At 41.3% G+C, this 19,641-nt stretch overlaps 1 protein-coding gene across 2 annotated transcripts in view; it reads right to left on the reverse strand.

The window, feature by feature from the left end:
* The window catches only part of ZZZ3 (zinc finger ZZ-type containing 3), a 55,137-nt gene extending 40,238 nt beyond the window's left edge, over nt 1-14,899 (reverse strand). For both annotated transcript variants that reach the window (XM_080348882.1, XM_080348881.1), the window contains exon 1: nt 14,875-14,899. The gene's annotated coding sequence lies outside the window, so the exon portion shown is untranslated. The remainder of the gene's footprint in view (nt 1-14,874) is intronic.
* Between the last annotated feature and the right edge of the window lie 4,742 nt (nt 14,900-19,641).

The raw sequence follows: 19,641 nt of genomic DNA on the forward strand, positions 1-19,641 counted from the left end.
TTACCAGTTATTTTTAAGAGCCTTAGCTCTTTTAAATGATCATGTGGCTGCGTTATGACTGACTTCGATATGTTAATTAAATTGTATGGTGCAACTGGCTTTGTTATACCCAGTCAAGTCTCCGGTGCACAAGCAGCAGAGCAACACCTATTTTCTGGTAAACAGTCTGAGATAGTGCTGCTGTTGAAATGTCTTACTGATATAACCCTATTCTAGAACTTCAACATTATTGCAGTTCTCAAGATAGTGATTTGTGGCAAAAAGACCCATCCCTAATTCTTGTTCCAGCCTTCCACACAGGGTATTTTTTATTTTCGTTCTCTCGTTTTGCTGTTTGGTATACTACACAGCACAACTGTTAGCTACATTAAGCCACACGATAGCTTTGCCTTTGCAGAGAGTCTTTCAAAGCAGTTTTGAGCATGTTCCTGTTCTGTGAGCTGTGTGTCAGCATCATCTACAGACAGAACAAGCCTGTTTCCCCAGGAGTGCCTGAAGCCAGACAAGAATTTTCTGCCACTTCTTGGGCATCCTGAAAGAACAGCAGATTATCAGCACTCACAAACAACATCTTAACAATTTATTCTTAGATTCTTTCCAAGTTCTGCTTTGCAACTGACACTGAGCTTGTTAAGTAGAGATTTCATACCATAACTACAGTTCTTCACTTTTCTTGTGACCACTGATAAATAATCTTTAGGCTTGCTCCACTTACATTTTTCATCTAGGTGCAAGACTTGTTCATTAGTTTTGCAGTTTTTACAGCCCTTGGCACAGTAAAAACTCAGACCAGTCTGATTCATACTTTTTTAATCTTTAAAAGTCACAAATTAATTATCCTGAAAGATTGAGCCAGAAGAATAAAACTTTTCCCACAGTACAACTATGCATCAGCTGTTTTTTCTCCAGGTATCTTATTAACTTGCTGCACATACACATTTTATAGATTTTAAGTGCATTTCTAAGAATTTCTGAGATTTTACACTGTTAATCTAAACCCACCATTAACCTGTCAACACATTACTGAAATACTATTACAGTTTACCCTCTACATGTTTTTCTTTTTGCTTCCTTTATTCAACTTGGTGATATAAGGAATAGCTGGGTATTCTGCTTTTATTATTATTGTTCTTCAGGGTTGTTTTGGTTTTTAATACTCAGTTTATTATTTCTTGCACCCACATGAGACCATTTACTTTCAAAACTATGCTCACTGTTCAAGCATAAAATGAAAGACTGCCTACAAAGTGAAAAATTCATTCTGATTCTATTATCCCTTCCCACTTGCTGAATACTTTATCAAGCACTTTCTAAATATGTTCCATGCTCCAGATATTGAGATGTTACACTACATTTAGAGAGCAAAAGAAACTTATCTACTGCTGCCTAAGCACATGAACATATCTGCCACCTATACGCTAAGTTCCCTTTGTATGTTAATTTAGTATCCATTTTCAAAACTTCTTCCTCATTAACTCTTTCTCCTTATTGCTTTCAATTGTATCTTGGTAGTGGCAGAATAAATTCTTTGTGGTTTACTCAGAGCTCCCCCTTCTGCTCCACTTTTTATGGCCTTGCCTATACACATTTTTCCAGGAACAAAGAGTGAACAAAAATAAAGATCCACGGTATTATCGGTGATGGAAAACTACTGCATAAACAATTATGCCTTTTCAACTACAATGTCATACATCTTCCAAATACTCAGTACTAGTAACCTAGGTATATGCTTGCAGTTTTATCTACCCTAACAGAACAGATGAGACTTCAAGGTTTTAAATAGCATCTAGCCTTTTCTCATTTGAATTTTCTGAAACTGAAGTGATTTCTGAGTTTCACCCTCTCAAGACTATAGAACTCATGACTACAGTAATATTTCACCAATTTTAGACTTCATCAGTTATCAATTCAAGAATACACTGCAAGCTATGACCCCATTTTAATAAAATAACAATTAAGAGTATTTAATCTTTTCTATAAAAATAGGTGTCTGGCTATGGTATCTAAAATTCTTACTTAAATTTTTTTCCCAAAATAGAAAGGAGATGCTCATCCTACCATTCCTTGTAATTAGCCTGTAGCAGCAGCTAAAAGGACTGAAGAAACATAAAAAGGCTATTCAAGTTCCTGGTTCAGCCACTAGAGAATTCCTCAAAGCACAAGAACAAAGGAAAAAGAGAGAGCCACCGTCTACCTTCAGCATATTTAATCACAGATTGAGGCAACAGGAAGGAGCTGCCAGAAGCTGGGTCAGAGAGTGTGAATTATATAGTTTCCATACCTACCCTAAGCAAACACGAGCAGATTGCCAGACTTCAGTTTCCTAAATGGCCAACTCATCACAGCAGCACAAAATCTGCACTTGAAAGTAAATTCTTGCTCTCCACAGGCATGGGCTTTGCCTCTGAAATGCACACCAGATTGTCCACACGCTGTATCAAGTTATTTACTGTGCACTTATATAATGACTTACAGAAATATTATGTAAAATGGGGTTTTTTTTCTGACTTTTATCCCTCCGAAACATCCAGTTTTACAGATCTGATCACTCCTTACAAGACCAAAGCCAACCTGACCAGTAGCTTTCTGAGACTGCCATAGACACAGTTTGGAATCTTTACAGGATGAATTTGAAAATAATCGATAAAAGCAGTTACAAAGTTAGAAATCAATTAATTAACTGTGACAGTCATGTGTACATGTGCATTTATAAAGATATCATGGAGAAGACTCTACATAGGGGTTTTTTTTAATAATAAATCACAGTTTCCCAGTGATGTCCTAAAAATGCCTTAGTGACCCTTCCTAAGCAACATTTTTTCAAACTATTCTAAGGAACTCAACAGTGCTATGTCAAACCAAGTGCTATGCTTATTCCTCACTTAGTACCTCTGAAGAGCTGACATCAAGTATTAAGTAAGGATTAACTTGACAAATGTAATTTACATGCCATCCATTAAACTGCTTAACCTTTTTAAAATACTATCAAAAAATAACTGATTGTCAGTTCTCTTAGGGAACATCTAAAATTTATTAATAAAAATACGAAATTATTCAGCTATGAACGACGGTGTTACACACAGCATAATGCTGTAGCCATAAAGAAAAATAAATACAGTAAGAATAGAGCCCCTAAGCAGCCTTTGCTAAATCTTGAATATACAAAGCTCTCATAACTCAATGATATATTATCTCCCTAGGGCAATAAGCAATTAAACACATTCCTTTCTTGATAACAGAAGAAAAAAAATATATATAAACCCCCTATACTCTTAAAAATTACCTTCAACATACCTAGAAACACAGAAAATACTGAAATACAGTGACCATGTCCCGCATGGCAGACCTGAGGACATACCTTTGCTGTACACTCCCAGAATTAATGGATATTTTATCTGGCTGATCACCTTGCTGTCTCGCATAGAGAAGCTGTCCCAAACCACTGACTATTCTTGTTGCCTTTTTCTGTACTAAGTCTAGCAGACAGATCAGTGTGTGATAATCATATTCAAAGCACAGCCTATGTATGTCATGGATTTTTACCACAGAATAGTAATGTTTTACATTACGACCCCTTTCTAATAATACTCCACATTATTTACTTTTTTTGACAGCTAGTGAAAACCAGGTTCATGTTTTTTACAGAAATGTCTATCAGAACACTTTTCTGAACAGTAATAGCTGATTTTAAGTCAGGGTTGGAGCTTTTTGCATAAAAATATTTTATTCTCCTGCGTTACTTGCATTTCTGAAAATTGCTTCTATTTTATGACCCATTCGCTTAGTTTTGTGAGATCCTTCTACAAGTCTGCCTCAAGACAGTGGTGAAATCAAGAATCACTGGATTTGTATTATCTCTGGACTATTATTGGGGTAGAGGCATTTTTTCTGCAATCACTGAAACAATTATTAAAACATTAGTACTCTGTAAGTATTTAACTGAAATTAACAACTCCGACTGTCTTCTAACATTTAGAACACCTGTTTATTTTGACTGAAAATCCCCCTCTTAAATCACATGCCACCTAAGGTGTGCTCTACTTTCTTTCTGGAGTTCTGCATGCATACTGTCTGGACTATCTTTGCTCAGTTGAGGAAAATGTTAAAAGCATTTTAAAATTCACTCTTAGTGGTAAGGGTGAACATGCTCATGTATTTAAACAGCTACTAAGGAAATAAAGCTGTAAAATCCATGTGTGAGTTAGCAGAATCATAACTGAAAGTATGTCATCCCAGTCCAGGAGCGTATGTTGAAGATCACATATTCCTTGACAATGAATGTTATGGACATCCAATGGCAAACACCTTTTTAAGTGACTGAACCCCCTCTTTCAGTAGTTGGCTTGATTTGGAAAGGTTTCCACTGTCATCCCAAGTGGGCAACTCTCATGAGGACCGCATCATTTTGCATCCTAATAACTGCAATGCTATTTTCTCTACCATTGCTCTACTTACATCCATTTAGATGTTTCTCCAAAGAGCATTTCCTTAGTTTATTGCTCTGTCCAAGGCACCACTTTCCCTGTATCTTTCTAACACAGCAAACAAAGCCACAACCATCTATCATCTCACTCCATATCAACAGGGTTGATTCACAATCTGGTGAGCCTTTAATCATTCTCTCTTCAATTTTGCAACCAGACTTCCCAGGTGAGGTTTTGTTTTACTGTTAAGTGATTTAATCTACAAAAAGGAGCGGTCCCACTCCCCTGTTAAATCTCAGGCGCATCATCCTCATTTTTCCCATGCAGTTGCTTTAGTATTCAATCCGATCTCACAATGAGCTGATTTAGAAAATACAAACCCCTACAGAAGAGCCATTATTTTTCTGCTAGTTTAGCTCCCTAAACAGACCTACTGTAATGGCCAAATGAGCACAGGTGCTAGTGGAAAGCAGGGGTCACAACTATGCACTTTGGTGACAGATAGCTGTTGGATCAGGTTAGCTGTAACGTGAAGCCTTACTCTCAGGCTCTGCCTTATGCGTTGTAAGTGTTAAAAAGCACAGTTACTTCTTTTAACTTGGAACTGTAATCTTCTGTGATGAAGACAAAAATATTTCATAACTGATACACAGGAAATATTTCAGCCATCTTGCTGTTTTCATCTGTCTGTATTTCCCAGCTATAACCTATATTAGACTGGAATTGTGAAGTCCTTGGGGGAAACATTCTTCATGCCTGCTTCTGCAAAGCAGGGGTCATAGCATCATTTGTTCTACTTTCCCTTCATTCTGTTTTACTGTTCATCCAAATATAAAACTGCTAAAATTCTATTGAAAATTTAACTGAAATCCAATTGATGCAAGTCTTTACTGGCAGAACCTGAGGCGCAAAAAAACCCAACCACCCCCACAACACAAACAACAGACCTCCTGTGTTCTGATTTGTTACTGATTCAAACCCTTGGGCTCTTTTTGACATCTCATTTTGGAAAATATAGTCAGTGAAGGTCAAAAAGTTGTCCAGACTTCAACAGAATTTAATTTCTAAGTATAAGGAAAGCAAACTTTTGTTTCAAAGCAGTAGCAAGAGCTGATGAACTAGGGAAGCTGTAAGTATAGCCCATGGGTAGCAAAGGACACATTTAAGGGAGGGTAAGCAAACCAAACTTAAATTCTAACTCACTCAGTTCTGCAAATCAGGCCAACTGACAGAACGGGTAGGATGAGAAGAAATGTCCACATGATTATTTGGTACAAGTCATGCAACAAAGCTACAGTGACACATGAATCAAAACTGAAAATGGTACCAAGTATATTACACAGTAAGCCTATTCAAAGCCCTACTGTTTCTCAGCAGACCTTCTGGGATTATTTCTTTGGGAGAATTTCTTGGGCCAAGTAAATACAGGCATACAACAACATAATAAGAGTTTTTTTAAAAAGACAGATGATCTAACTGCAAATAATTCAATTATGAGCTCTACCCTAAGAGCAGGACACAAACGTCTGATCACAAGACTTACCTCTCAAGTTGAAAATCAATGAGACGCAAGTCACGCTGGATAAAGTGACATTAACTGGCCTGCCTTTACCTCCATATCCCTGCAGAAGATTCCCTCTCTACATTCAGAATTTCAAGAGGAGAAAAAGAAAATAACCCTTCATGCAATATAGCAAGTTTCAATAAAACCACTTCTGGGCTGTAATTAACCAGGGATATTTTCAGATCACAAGTGACATAAATGAAATTCAGAAACACTAACAAGAAATGAATTACCTATATTGTTGGTGTGGGGTTCTTTTGAAGGGTACTCATAAAACAATAACCACAAAACACTGATTAGATCTTAACATCAAGAAATCTGTTCCTTTACACTTCCACACTTGAATAATTTGAATGGTCCTGACAGTAAACTGTACTCCATTAAGAAATCCATTTATGAGAATGAAATACAGACGATACTTGAGGATTTGCAGAAATCTCTTTGGTTCAACAACAACTAAGACCTTCAAACTACATGTCAAGAACCACACTGAGATAAAACCTAGCATCTAAAACATCTAAAACCTAGCATCTAAAACGTCTTTAAATGAACCATGAAGTAGGAAAAGAAATCTGAATAGGACACTTTTCACCTTGGGGAGGGCGAGTGAGGAAATGGGGGAGCTTTATTTGCACTAGGACATCATACCAACAGTAAACATTTCTCATTGTCCTTTCTCATTGTCATTTCTCATTGTCCTCTACAGCAGTGGCTGTGAGATGGCAGCTATGTGAAAAACCTTTTCCATCTGAAGTATCTTAGGAATCCTCTTAACAAAGGATCAGTGGATTCCCAATTATGCGATCCAGAGAAATTCTCAGCTGACCTCACTGAAGAGAAATGAGATAACTACACTTTGTTCTGTTAGAAACCACTTCTTCACAGATGGATTATAAAACTACACAAGCATACATGAGAAGTAATTGCATTACTGCGGCCTCCACAATGATACTGTGAATGATTTTTTCAGCCTTTCTGCATTTTAAGCAATGCACTGGATATAGCAGAATTTCCAGAACACTGACACAATAAACACTATGATTCTGCTAAAACCAGCAATCTAGTTAAAAGAAAAAAATCATAAGCTGTAGTGGATTCTATTTTGCCTATTATTCCAGGGCAAAATAAATTAAAAATATACAGGACAGTTGCAGACTGAGGATTTAAAAGAACTGGAACATCTGGTTAGTTTCCTTCTTTTGTGAAGGCGTGCTCTTGAGGAAATGCCCAAAGAACAGAGCTGGCAGCACTGCCATGCACAGAAACATTGTCAAATCTTTTCAAGTGACAATTTACACAGAGTAGTTACTAACAAAAGCAATATAATCTTGTGTACCTAACCAGTAAAATTCACTGTTAGCTATGCTCTGACTTTCAGAGACATGTTACAGAGAAAGCACAAGTAAATTAAAAGAAGGTAGTGGGTGGAAGACAAGACATATATCAATATATTCTAACTTCAGAATTATTAATAAAATGTAGTTTTTGAAGTTGCCAAAGAAATTTAATACACTTGGAAACAAAGGCAGGGGGAGAAGGGGGAGAAACAAAGGCAAACAAACCCTAGCATATCTTGCAATGTTAACAGATTCCCACTCCAATTCTTTTAGTCTGTCACTGCCTATACATCCTCCCAGTCCACTCTGCAAGAAACACTTCTCCAAACTCCAGGTTAAAACAGCCTTTTTCAGACAGTTGTGTTCAACAATTTCCTCTCAGCTACAGCTGAGAGCTTAGAGAATAGGTACATCTGTCTCTGCCTAAGACTTAAGCCTTTGTGCCCTTACTGCATGAGATACTGTGACCCTTTTATAATACTCCACAAAAAAGCCTCTGTACTGCAGTGAAACATATAAGGAAAATCCCTGGAAGACTTAAAATATCTGAGGAAAGGAACAAATTCCTTTTCTGACATCATTCTACTATAGTGAACACCGTTTGTTTTCTTCCTTTACTGACTTTTAGAAACAGGATTCTCATGAACAGCTTTGAAATCACCTTTACTTAACTGAAATAAAGTATACAAAACCGTTAAGAATTAACTTCCACCACGTCCTGCTGCTTTTGCAAGTACACGTAGCAAACATTGCATCAGGATCTAAACTCAGTGCCATGTCAGTTACCAACACTGTTTCCCACCGCTTTAGTGACCAATTTCACACCAACTGCACCAAACAGGATAAGGACAGCCTGTGAGGTTCAAATATATATAAGGTTTCATCCATATAACTGGTGAGATGGAAAAATGCCCTCAAAGCCTAATTACAATTAGGCAGTAATGGACTGAAAGCATTCTTTATCTAAATCCTCCACAGTCTTTTTAAATGTTGAGAATGTGATAGAATTGGTTTCACTTTAACTTTTTTCCCAATTACAGAGTACATACACATGTGATATGGAGCCTATCCTTCATTCGGCATTAAGCCCCAGGCAGCTTTGTCGAATTTCAAAAATCAGAAAAAATCTTGAACAATGTCACCTGGAATATAGGCAGTTTTTGATTTTGAATAGAAAAAGTGCAGAATAATTAATTAAACTGAATTTGATTCAAAACACAGTTTTATCAAATTGTCCCATACTTTTAACCCTAAAAAGATTTAACAACTCATTTGTGTCAAGGTTAGTTCTTTTAATTTAATCCAATATTTTAAAATTACCTAAAAAATCTCAAAGGAGGTATTTTGTTTGGAACTAGTATACGTAGTAGAAAGGATACATTTCTATTCAGGTTTTTCCATATTGTGACTATTACACAGCAATGAACATGAAAGACTGAAATCTATTTCTAATTCATGGAACACAAGCCAATTTTAAATAACATTATATTTATATATCAAACTGTCCGGGAACATGAAGTTACTTTATAAGTTATGATTATCTCTTGAAGTACGTCTCTCAGATAATAACTGTTATCTCTATTTTACAGAAAGAAGGTGAAGTTGCATCATTTGCTCTGTTTCAGAGCCTGGAATGCACCTGATTCCCTGGCTCCCTGGATTTAATCCTTTGAACTTTGCTTCCCTTCAACGAACCCTTCTGAAGGACTTTGAGTCTGGCTCAGTTTATTTCTATTGGATCATAAAAAACATATAAAGGTAAGTCAAAGATATTACATCTGCAGTGAAGACTCTATTGAAGTTATTTTCAAGATGACATTACAAAAGGCTTTAATAAATACTTTATAAAAAAACCTAGATCTTAGAAACTGTCACGTCACTTATATTTTTTAATATATCACAGCCATTAAAATTGCAAAAATCATAAAAATGTGGAGAGACCTAATGCTGACAAGTCAACCTACTTCCTGTGCCAAGGACAGACCAACTATACCTGAAGGTTATAGGAGGTTATTTAACCTCTTCTACAGCACTTTCAGAAACAGATATCCCATTACCTCCCCCAGATATTTAACCCTGTGATTATCTATCCACAGAACTGCAAAGTTTCTTCTAACATTGAAATCTCCTTTTGTGCTCTTCAGAACCATTATTTCTTACCCTACCTACAGAGAACAGTTTATTACATTCTTCTCTGTAGCAATTGTTACTGTATTTTAAGTCTATTATTGTGTCTCCCCAACTCTGCTGTAGACTGAACAAGTGAAATTCTTTCAGTCCTTTCTCAAAGGTCATTATTGCAACTCGTCTCTAAATACTCTTCAATTGACCCAAAACTATTTTAAATGGAGTAACAAAAAATGGAGACGGTACATCATCTGAGGCCTTACACTGAGAAGAATTTCATATCTTATATGCACCAACAATCCTGTTCATATATCCCAATGAGACTTGGTTTTTTATAGAACTGTCGTAACTGCTTTGTGTCCATTTTGTGATACAGCTGCTTATTTACACAACTGTCACCCAGCCAGTTGTTTCTCATATTTACGTTTGCTGTTGCTAACTGAACATATTATTTTGTGTTTCTCTTTACAGAACTGCATCTCATATAGTTCACATCATTCATCCAATTTGTCAAGACCATTTTATACTCTAGTGCTTATATTCCTTCCCAGATTCGTACTGTCCAGGCAGTTACTAAATCTGCTTTGGTGTCTCATACAGGTCACAAGCTGAAAGACTAAACAGGATTAAACTCAGAAAATACACCTGCACAGTTCCACTCAATGCATGCCTTCAATTTGAAATGTCCTTAGAGCATGTAATTAATAAGTAACTAACCAGCATGGTACATGCTCTCTGACGGTATCTATTTTTAGTGTTTAAAGATTCTTTAGCTGTGGAGATTAAATTCCTAACTTCGACACTACTGTATAGGCAGAGTATCTTTCAAACACAAATATGCAGAGGAGGCTCTACTATTCTCCTCCCCCTTTAATGTATTTGTATGTGCCCAGTAACCCAGTTGCATCCCTCTTCCAACTTTGAATTTGGGCTATATCCCTGTTTATCCTTCCTATACTAGATACACTACAGGGACACTTCAATTCACACAAAAAATCACTAGCTCTGAAAAATTCAGATCTTATGCACATATATTAATATATATGCACCAATAAAACAAAACCAACAAAAAGCGGGACATTACCATTTATGTACCAACAGATAAACTCTGAAGAACACTCATTTCCTTTTTGACTTCTAAATTTTCTTACTACAGTAAGTGTTTTAAACGAAGTTTGAATCACTACAATCAGGTATTCCTCCTGACAAAGCTGTAAAAGACTGACAAAATCCCACTGCTCTACTACCGACATACTCTCTAAAAGCTAACCTTTTACCCTTCTTACCACTAGTTTGGCTGGTATACGTGCACTCACTAATCAAAACAAATATTTGTGTTTAAATTAGTAGTAGTAAAAACACCTCTAAATCTTGGACAATCAAATTGTCTACCTTGCCAACATTCATATTTCTATGTCCTGTGATGAAGTTCAGCAGACCAGAAAATCTGGAAAGGGACTCATGGCAATCTAATAGATAAAACATCACCACAGGAGAATCAACTGTTTTCTGAAGCAAGACACAAAGCAATCAGCTTAATGGAAAGCAAAAGTATTTAAATTGAGTATCAGGTAAAACTTCAACCGTGGGGTGATGAGCTGCTGAAACAAGCAACACAAAGAGGAATTTCATCATCAGAGGGAACGATCTCAGTGCGCTTCCAAAGGGCAGAGGATTGGACTAGCTGAGCTTTCTGCATTTCTATGTTTAACTGAATTCATTATAAGCCCAAAACATTAAAGTAAATTTAAAGAACAGTTATTGTAAATTGAGCTACAAGGCTTTTTGTCTGAATATATAAAACCCTCCCGTATGACAAATTGTCTGTCTAAGGGAAAGTCCTTAAATGCATATTTCTAACTAATACACAAACTTTGAATGCAAACTGTACAAGTTATCGATCTATTATGCTACAAAAGCAAACCCGAGCATTTTGATTACAAGCGGCACCTAATCAGAGAACCTTTTGAAAAGTCTTTTCGTTTGAAAAACAGTGCCCAATAAGAGAACACACTATTTAATGTTCAGCTCTGCATTTCTTAAGTGTTTTATGAGTTACTCAAACAGAAAGAAGGTCTTCACAAAACTAAAACAAACTCTCATGACTGCTCTTCTACAACCAAGGCAAAAGCCACATTTACAATGTTCTTACAACTAATAGAACAATATACACTTAACTGTTAGAGTGTAAAGTTTACTGAAGGCAAATTCTTATAATCATCAGCTTGATTTCCAGCAAAGAACACTTAATTTGGAAACTAAAAAAAACTTCCTCACTACCTAAGTGAGAAAGTTTCTCACTTTCTGCAACTTCACTCCCACCTACAGATGTGGCAGATTTTTTCTTGTTCAAGTCTTTTAAGGAGAAGTTCTACAAGTATGTGTCTGGAATAATCTAAGTACATTTAAAACAACCCTAAAGAAAGGAAGCAAGAGGTCTTAACAGTACTGTATTCCTAAAACTGTATATGCAATGTAAATCTATGGATATAAGCAAGTGTTGAGTACTTGAAAAATAACTTATCTCTTGCAAATCTGGTTATGACTGGATAGACGTGTATCATCAGTTCCCACACAATGCAAAGATTTCCATTTTTGGGAAAACCAAAACAAAGCAAACCCCAGTATAATAGTCCTGAAGACTTCAAAGAGAGTTTTTCAAATACGACAGGCTAATTTAAAAAACAACAAAAAACCCCAAGCCCACAAGTAAGACTGACTGCAAGGACTTCTGCTCCAACTTCCCAAGTACTTTTAGAAACGTTAAGAAAACACTTCTAATTTTCCATATCAAACAAGGTGGTAAAAGTACAGAGTCAAGTCTTATCACCTTGTATCCACCACACAACTCTTACTGACCAGAAGTCAACCTACCCAAAGTACCCAGAATGATCTGGAAGAACCAGGAGAAAAAAATCCTTAAGTCTCTAGGAAATACAGGAAAAGTGAACCTTTCGTTCTCTATGAGACTATGGACAGCAGACTAGAATCTCACTACACAAGTACGTTAGAAACACTGATAAATACTAGAGGAGTCATGTGCTGTTCAACTGTAGGACAGAGGCCCATACGTTCCCAAATTTTGTGAAACAGAGACCTAGTTACTTTTGCACATTAAACATGTAATATCAATGAGCTCAAAGATCCTATTTGCTAGTTCTCTTTTTCAAAAAATGTTAAAAATTCTGACACAAAACATATGATTGAACTTCATGACTAAACAGCTTCGTAACTATTTAATATCGCATATCTCTTAGTATTTATACACCTGGGGTAAGCAATGCAAAGGAAAATTCAATTAATAGTGGTACAACTGAGAATTGCAACAACTACCTATCTTGGACTAAATAACCGGACGCATAAATTATCAACAGTATTTCAATTTAAGGTCATAACTGCTGCTCCTTACTGACACACAGGGTTGTAATGTATAACAGCCCTTCACAAAAAGCCTTACTGTAAATTCAAGACAGAATGTTTTGATGAAATAAACATGAAATAAACATGACAGCACTTGAGAAAGCCTGCAACCAAAGTTGTTGAGGTTCTCAATGACTTGCCAAAAGTCACATGTTAAAGTAAATTACTGCCTGCTAACCTCTTCTAAGGCAATGGGAGTTTCATGAGTGATTTCACTTGGGTGAAAATTTCACCTGATGGCCATTTTTTTTAAAACATTTTACCACACATTCTTTACTTTAAAATGACTGCATTTTTCTCCCCTACTGTTTAAAACACACCCTATTTTTTTTCCCTTAAACTTTTTTCTACTTCTCATTAAGCAAATACAGTGTTATTAATCAGAATGACAGTACAATAAGATTATAAGATACTTGAAAACAAACTGCAAAAGTAACTTGTCAACATATTTTCTGAGAAGTTATACTTGCTTATGAAAATAATCAAATGTTGCTAGCCCCAAATCTACCAGTCCTTACTGGATCACCAATCCTTGTAGCAGCTAGGAGGTAGGGGAAAGCATAATATCTAACCACATGATACAAATACAACCAAAAAGCATATTCTGAAAAGGTTGCGCAAGTCAGTATTTAATACGAAACACAGAATACACTTAGAGCTTCACCTTAAAAACCTCAGTAAACAATCACTATGTTATTAGTACAGTAATAATGACAATATCAATGGAAAACTTGCAAATATATGTACAAGCACTGAAGAGCTACTATAATTTCTTTAATAATGACTGCAAGCGTATTTCCAAAATCAAGCCTGGAACACCAAAGCCTAAAGAACACAGTCTTTTACAAAAAAAATAGTATTAGTTATGTGGCAGCCTGAAAAGTAGATTAGTAAACTGAAGAGTTATACTCCAAGACTACAAAAACTGCCAGCATTCCTAGATAATCAGGAGTGGAACACAAGACACCATAAGGAAGCAGCAGAACCATATGCTCTCCCTTAAGAGAGATCAGGACTAGGAGACAAAGGGGATATTGCTGAGCTGGGAAGTTTGTATACTACTGGAATTATTTTTTCCAAACACAAGAGAAAATAAATGTATTTTACAAGTTTGAAACATAATGGGTCATATATCACAGCCTCAAGAGAGATCAAATTTGTGATGTTAAGTATCTCTCCTTTCGGCCCCCTGCATCCTCGAACATCAGCATTCCTACATGGCCGGAGCACTCTGGGTGCAACAGCAGGAACCTCAGTGAGGTCAGAAGCAGCAGCAGCACGGGACAGGTGTGGAAAGCGACCCTAGACAGCAAAACCACCGTGAAGTGCTTGTGGGGGACCAGGGCACGGCCCAGGGCTGCACGTTGGTCGGGAAGGGCCAAAGCACCCGTGGATGTTGCCCCAGACTGAGGCGGCCAGAGGCACGGCCAAGTCAGCGCGGTGCACTCGGGCAGCCCGTCCCGCGGGCGGGGACAACGGGGGACAACGTGGGGCACCGGCGGGCTGTGCGGGGCGCGCCGCCCGGCACCCGTGGCTGCAGGGCCCGGGGGAGAGGCGCAGAGCGCTGGGAGCCGCTGGGAGCCGCTGGGAGCCGCCGCAGCCCGCGCCGCTCAGGAGAGCCGGCCCGGGGGGGGGGTGGGCGGCGCGGCTCGTGCGCTGCGAGGGGCGGGCGTGAGGTGAGCTGAGGTGAAGCGGGGCAGGGCCGGGGCGGGGGGAGGAGGGAACGGAACGGAGCGGAGCCAGTCGCGCTTCCCCGGGGCGCCCAACCCCGCCCCGCTCCCCGTGTGGCCCGGGGCGCGATGCGGGGAGGAGGCAGGTCCCAGGGTCCCCGCCCCCGGGCCCCCGTTACCATTACCCAGCACGCCCAGCGCTGCGCCGCCATCCCGCAGCCGGCCCGCTCCCGCAGGGACCGCGTGACCTCGCGAGATTTCCTCACCCCTCCGCGCGCCCCCCCCCCCCTTCCCTTCCCCGCGACCCGGCCCGGCCCCGCGCGCGCGCGCACCGCCCGCGCTCAGCTCAGACCCAACATGGCGGCCGCGGCGCCGCGCACGTGTCGCCGTTCCCGCGGTGTCGAGCAGGCGCGCGCACGGACACACACGTAACGCTCGGGGGGGGGCACAAGGGGGGGCGGGGCCGTCGCGCACGCGCACGAGGCGCCGCCGCGGAGCAGCTGATTCGAACAAGGCGCGCGAGCCGCCACCTCCTCCCCGCACGCGCTGGTCACGTGGGGGCTTCCCCCCTCTCGCTCCCTCCTCCTCCTCCTCCCTCCCCTCCTTCCCCCTCCCCTCGCGGGTTCCGAACTCGGCACCATCCGGGTCCCCCTTCCCCCGGGGCCGGGCCCACGCCCGGGCCCGAGCCCTCACCTGGCGCCCGCTCCTCGGCGCGGCCGGCTCGCGCAGCCCCGCGAGCGGCTCGCTCCCTCCGTGCTGCCCGCACCAGGCAGCGGCGGCTCCGCACAGCGCCTGCTCCCCTCAGCGCGGCGGCGGCTCCTTCCGCTTCCTTCCCCTCCCCCTCCAGCCGCTGCGGCGGGGACCCGCTCCCTGCAGCTCCGCCTGCTGGCAGAGGGCGGAGGCGCCCGGCCAGGCCTGCGGGCCGCCGCGGCCAGCGGCCGGGGGGCGCCCCGCTGCCCCCGGGCGGGGCAGGGAGCGGAGCGGCGCGGCGCTCGGGCGCGCCCCGCGGGGAGGGCCGGCCCTGCGCGGGAGGCGGACCGGGCGGGCCGTGCCCCGTGCGCTGGGGCAGGTGCCTGGCGGGGCGCCTGAGGAGCGGCGCTCCGCGAGCTCGGCCGGCGCCGCACCCGGCGGCTGCGGGGGCTCCCGCCCGGCCCGCAGCGCCGCAGCCGTCCTCGGCCCAACGGCCGAAGCCGGGAGACTTGCGGGCTTGCTGCGGGTGGGAACGGGAAGGGGCAGCGGCGTCCTGCCGGCCGGAGGTGCTGCCTCCCGGGCCGGACGAGGCAGTTCTGCCAACAGCCCGGCGTCTGCCCCCGAAGCGGGGGGGGGGGGGCTGCTGCGTTCGCGGCTCCTGGACAATTCCCAGAGCTCTGTCCTGCCGTTCTCGGTTCAAGCAGTGCCTCGGGAACAGGCACTGTCGGGCACTCCAGCCCCTACCTGAAAATGAACCAGTCGTGCTTTCAAATATCTTATTTTTGGTACCCGTGTATGTGATCAGCAACAGTTACTACGTACCACACCGGCTGCTTGGGTTTATTTCTGTACTATGGAGGGAGAGCAAGTACTGTGCCTCTCTTACTATCTTTTTAACTGCTTGGTGTGTTTTTCCTGATACACCACGGTTAGAATGCATCTGCAAGAGCTTCGTGCAGCCAAGAAACACAAAAGACTCAAGTTTCCTGTTAAATACTAATGAAATTCTGGAACCACTCAATTAAGAACAATTAACTTTCCAAATTGCTAGAAAATCCTAAACTAAAACAGTTTTCTGTAACAGAAGGCTAAGTACTGAAGACTATTTTCAATTGCTTTAAAAAGTAGTTACTGCATGGTAATTCAACTGACGGATACTTTTGTGAAGAATGTAGATTTACTGAAATCCTAATTGCCCAAATTACAAGTCTAGTCATACACTCATTCTGCAATGCCAGAGTCTGCAGAAAAACCTCAGCAGCTTTTCCACTTTCCCCAGCAGTTCTCACTTTCCTCTGCATCTTGCTGACTTGGAACCTGTGATGACATTCAAACCAACTGAAATCCTACAAGGGAGAGAAGGAAGTTTGGGGTTTTGGGGGGGTTTGTTTGTTTTCTTGTTGTAGCTATGCCACTGTTCTCATGCAGTCTTCCCATCTGTGTGCCGAAATCTGAAAGAGGAATGGAGCTTTTTTGCATTATTGCAGGAGCACCTGTAAGTACTAAAATGTTGTGAATTGCCATCCCTTTAGAAATATCATCACTTAGCTGAACAGCTGCAGTGGCTAAAGATGCTGCATTTCAGAAAAGTTCTACTGCTTTCACTGGAGAACTGAAAGTTCTTAGCTGTTTCAGTGCAAAGCTGATTTGATTTCCCCCTCCCCCAGATTCCCATGGCTGTTCAGGGGGCAGTTGAGCAGCAGAGCTGCCCTGACCCACACAGGACCTTCCTGGCCCCACAGGCTTTCCCGCTGCCCACTCTGGTGCTCATCTACACATACGGTGAACCAGCTGGACTTCCTAAACCGCCAAGAAACATTTCCTGTTTCTGGTGTTTGTTTTCAGCTAGAGAATAAACTGCATTGGCTCACCGTGGAGACCAACAAAAGAGTCAGCAGGAGAGGCTGGCATGAGAGAGTTGCCAGCAAAGGGGAGGAACCAGACAATCCTCTTGGCAGCAGGAACTTTTTGGCAACAGGATTAAACCCGTTGAACTGTATTGTCTAACCACACCCTACACCAGGATTTGCTTTGAATTCACTGAGCAGGACTTAAACATGGTCTGCCATCTTGCCCAAGAAGCAGTAACATCCAGTGATGGGGTGATAACAAAGAGCAACTGGTGTTAATGGTGTGATGTTCCAGGTGATGGTTGCTGCTAATGAAAGGGACACTCCCCAGGCTCCCGCCCCACCTCCATACCCCCTGCTTTGCCCTGGATGGAATCCAGCCATTGTGTCTCTACGGCGTAGCTTAGTTTGGCTCAGCTAACTTTCCAGAGGAAAATTAACAATATGCAAAGAAGAAAAATGCAGACCCTGTGTAGTAAGGACTGAGATCAAGCAGGTTCACTGAGAACTCCACCCAAGAGAATTTGAATTTCAACCTGGAGAAGTTTGAAGCTGTCTGGGGCTGTACAGCCGCTCTGTCTGCACAGTTTGAAATCTCTTTCTTACACTCCTGCAGCTCCTTCTCCACAGTATCCTACAGCAGCTTTTAAATAATTGCCAAGTCTAAAGGAACACGCTCCTGCCTAGCAGCACATTGCTGTCTCCAATACATTTTCACTTCCAATCTCCCTTGCTCTTCACGTACCCTGCCCAAACTACTTCACATTCCCAAGTCCTGTGGCTGCAGTTTCCTCTGTGCTGCAGCATCTATCTTGTATCAATAATTGGTAGCTGCATTTGTTATGGGCAGCCTTGAGTATTACTCATTTATAGGGCAAGAACAATTTCTCTGGTCTCAATGTTGGTAGTAAAACCAAACAAAAGAACCCCCACTACTATTCTGATCAATGGAAAATGGTGTCAATGTCAGCTTATCAGCATGTTACAATGGGACAAGCTAAAAAATACCATATCAGCCCCCAAGTCAGTACCTTCTACAAGATCCGGAGCTGAGATGTTTTATATCCCTCCACATCACTGAAACCTCAGCTCATGTTTGTGCATAGAGAACTGCCTAAGACCACAAAGGCCAGCGTTGATGACGCTGTTGTATTTCTACCTATCTGAATCCATGAAATAGTGTAATTACTTCTCCTATTATTAGGGCAAATTAAATGTGATTTTTTTTTCCTAACAAAAGATAAACAAAATTCACTCTTCGCAATGCAGCACAATTGAGAAGTTGTTCCTAAGGTCATGTGGGTTAGTTCTGTGACAGCTGCTCTGGTCTCTTTACACCGGCCATGCCCCAAGAACAGCATTAGCCAGCTAATCCTGCTCGCTACCCAACGCTGCAGTTAAAACAGGGCTTATGTTCTTGGCTACAGCTCGAGATCTACACTGGGTCTTCAAAAGGGCATGCAGGATGAGCAAGATTACAGCTGCATTTATCTCCAGAATTCAGCTCAAGCTTATTTGTTCTGACTCAAGGGCAGCTCTGTAGGACTGGCTGGCTGTGTGGAATTACTCGGGTGGCTGCACAGCGAGTCCTGGCCAAGTTTGTCTCAAGCCGGCTTAGGTTCAGGAGGGTCAACTCCCACAGAACAGCCCAAACCCAATGAACAGTCCTGGACTGGATGGGAGTTGGCTTAGCAAACACTCAGAAGTCTCTGCATTAATTACTTTACCATCTCAATAACTTTTTTTCATAGGTACTTTAGGGGTGGCCTTTGGATTTTGTATTTACATATTTCTAAAAGAAAAAAAGAAACAGCATAAAAAACTGAGCTAAAAAAAATAACCAAAACAAAACAAAAAAAACCCAAACCAAAACCAACACATTTTTAACAGTGTTAAGACCATTTTCTGCTGAAACACAGGAAGTTATTTATTCCCATTTTATGCCCATATATTTAAAGTAGGGGCAATCTAACCCCAATTGGTCTAAAAATTTGCAGTTGAGATCTGATATTTATTTGTAATAATTAAATTCATTAGGCTATATTCAGTGCAATGTATAACCACTCCTTCCTCATGAGGTATCCATTTACATGGCTTTTACAAGTTTCAGTAGAGGCTTCAAAGTCAGGTAGATATGAAATGATAGCTAGACTGTAGTGCATTATTTAAAAATATTCCAGATTGGAACTCATTAAACATAAAAACAGTATAGCAAGAAGGAAGCTCCTTGTTTTTCAGAATATATTCTACTTACTTTTTAATGCTCAAGAGTGAGGTTTTATATTTCAAAACAGATGTTATGGATTTCTGCCCAGACAATCAGTTTGCTCTTTCCTCTCTCCTTTAGAAACGTTCCTTTGATACATGTATAGAGATAGAGCACTCTCAGGTATTAGTGGTTCTGCTTTAATACTTTCAGTTATGTCCAACCTACCTGAAGATGTGTCAGGTCACGGAATATCCCCGTTACTGTCCTGACTGCCTTGCATATTCCATCAGGTCCAAGACCACAATACAGGGCTTTATTGTTACTCAAACTGAACAGTGTTTAGTATGTTC

This window comes from Nesoenas mayeri (genome assembly GCF_963082525.1).
Source record: "Nesoenas mayeri genome assembly, chromosome: 8".
Lineage (NCBI taxonomy): Eukaryota > Metazoa > Chordata > Aves > Columbiformes > Columbidae > Nesoenas > Nesoenas mayeri.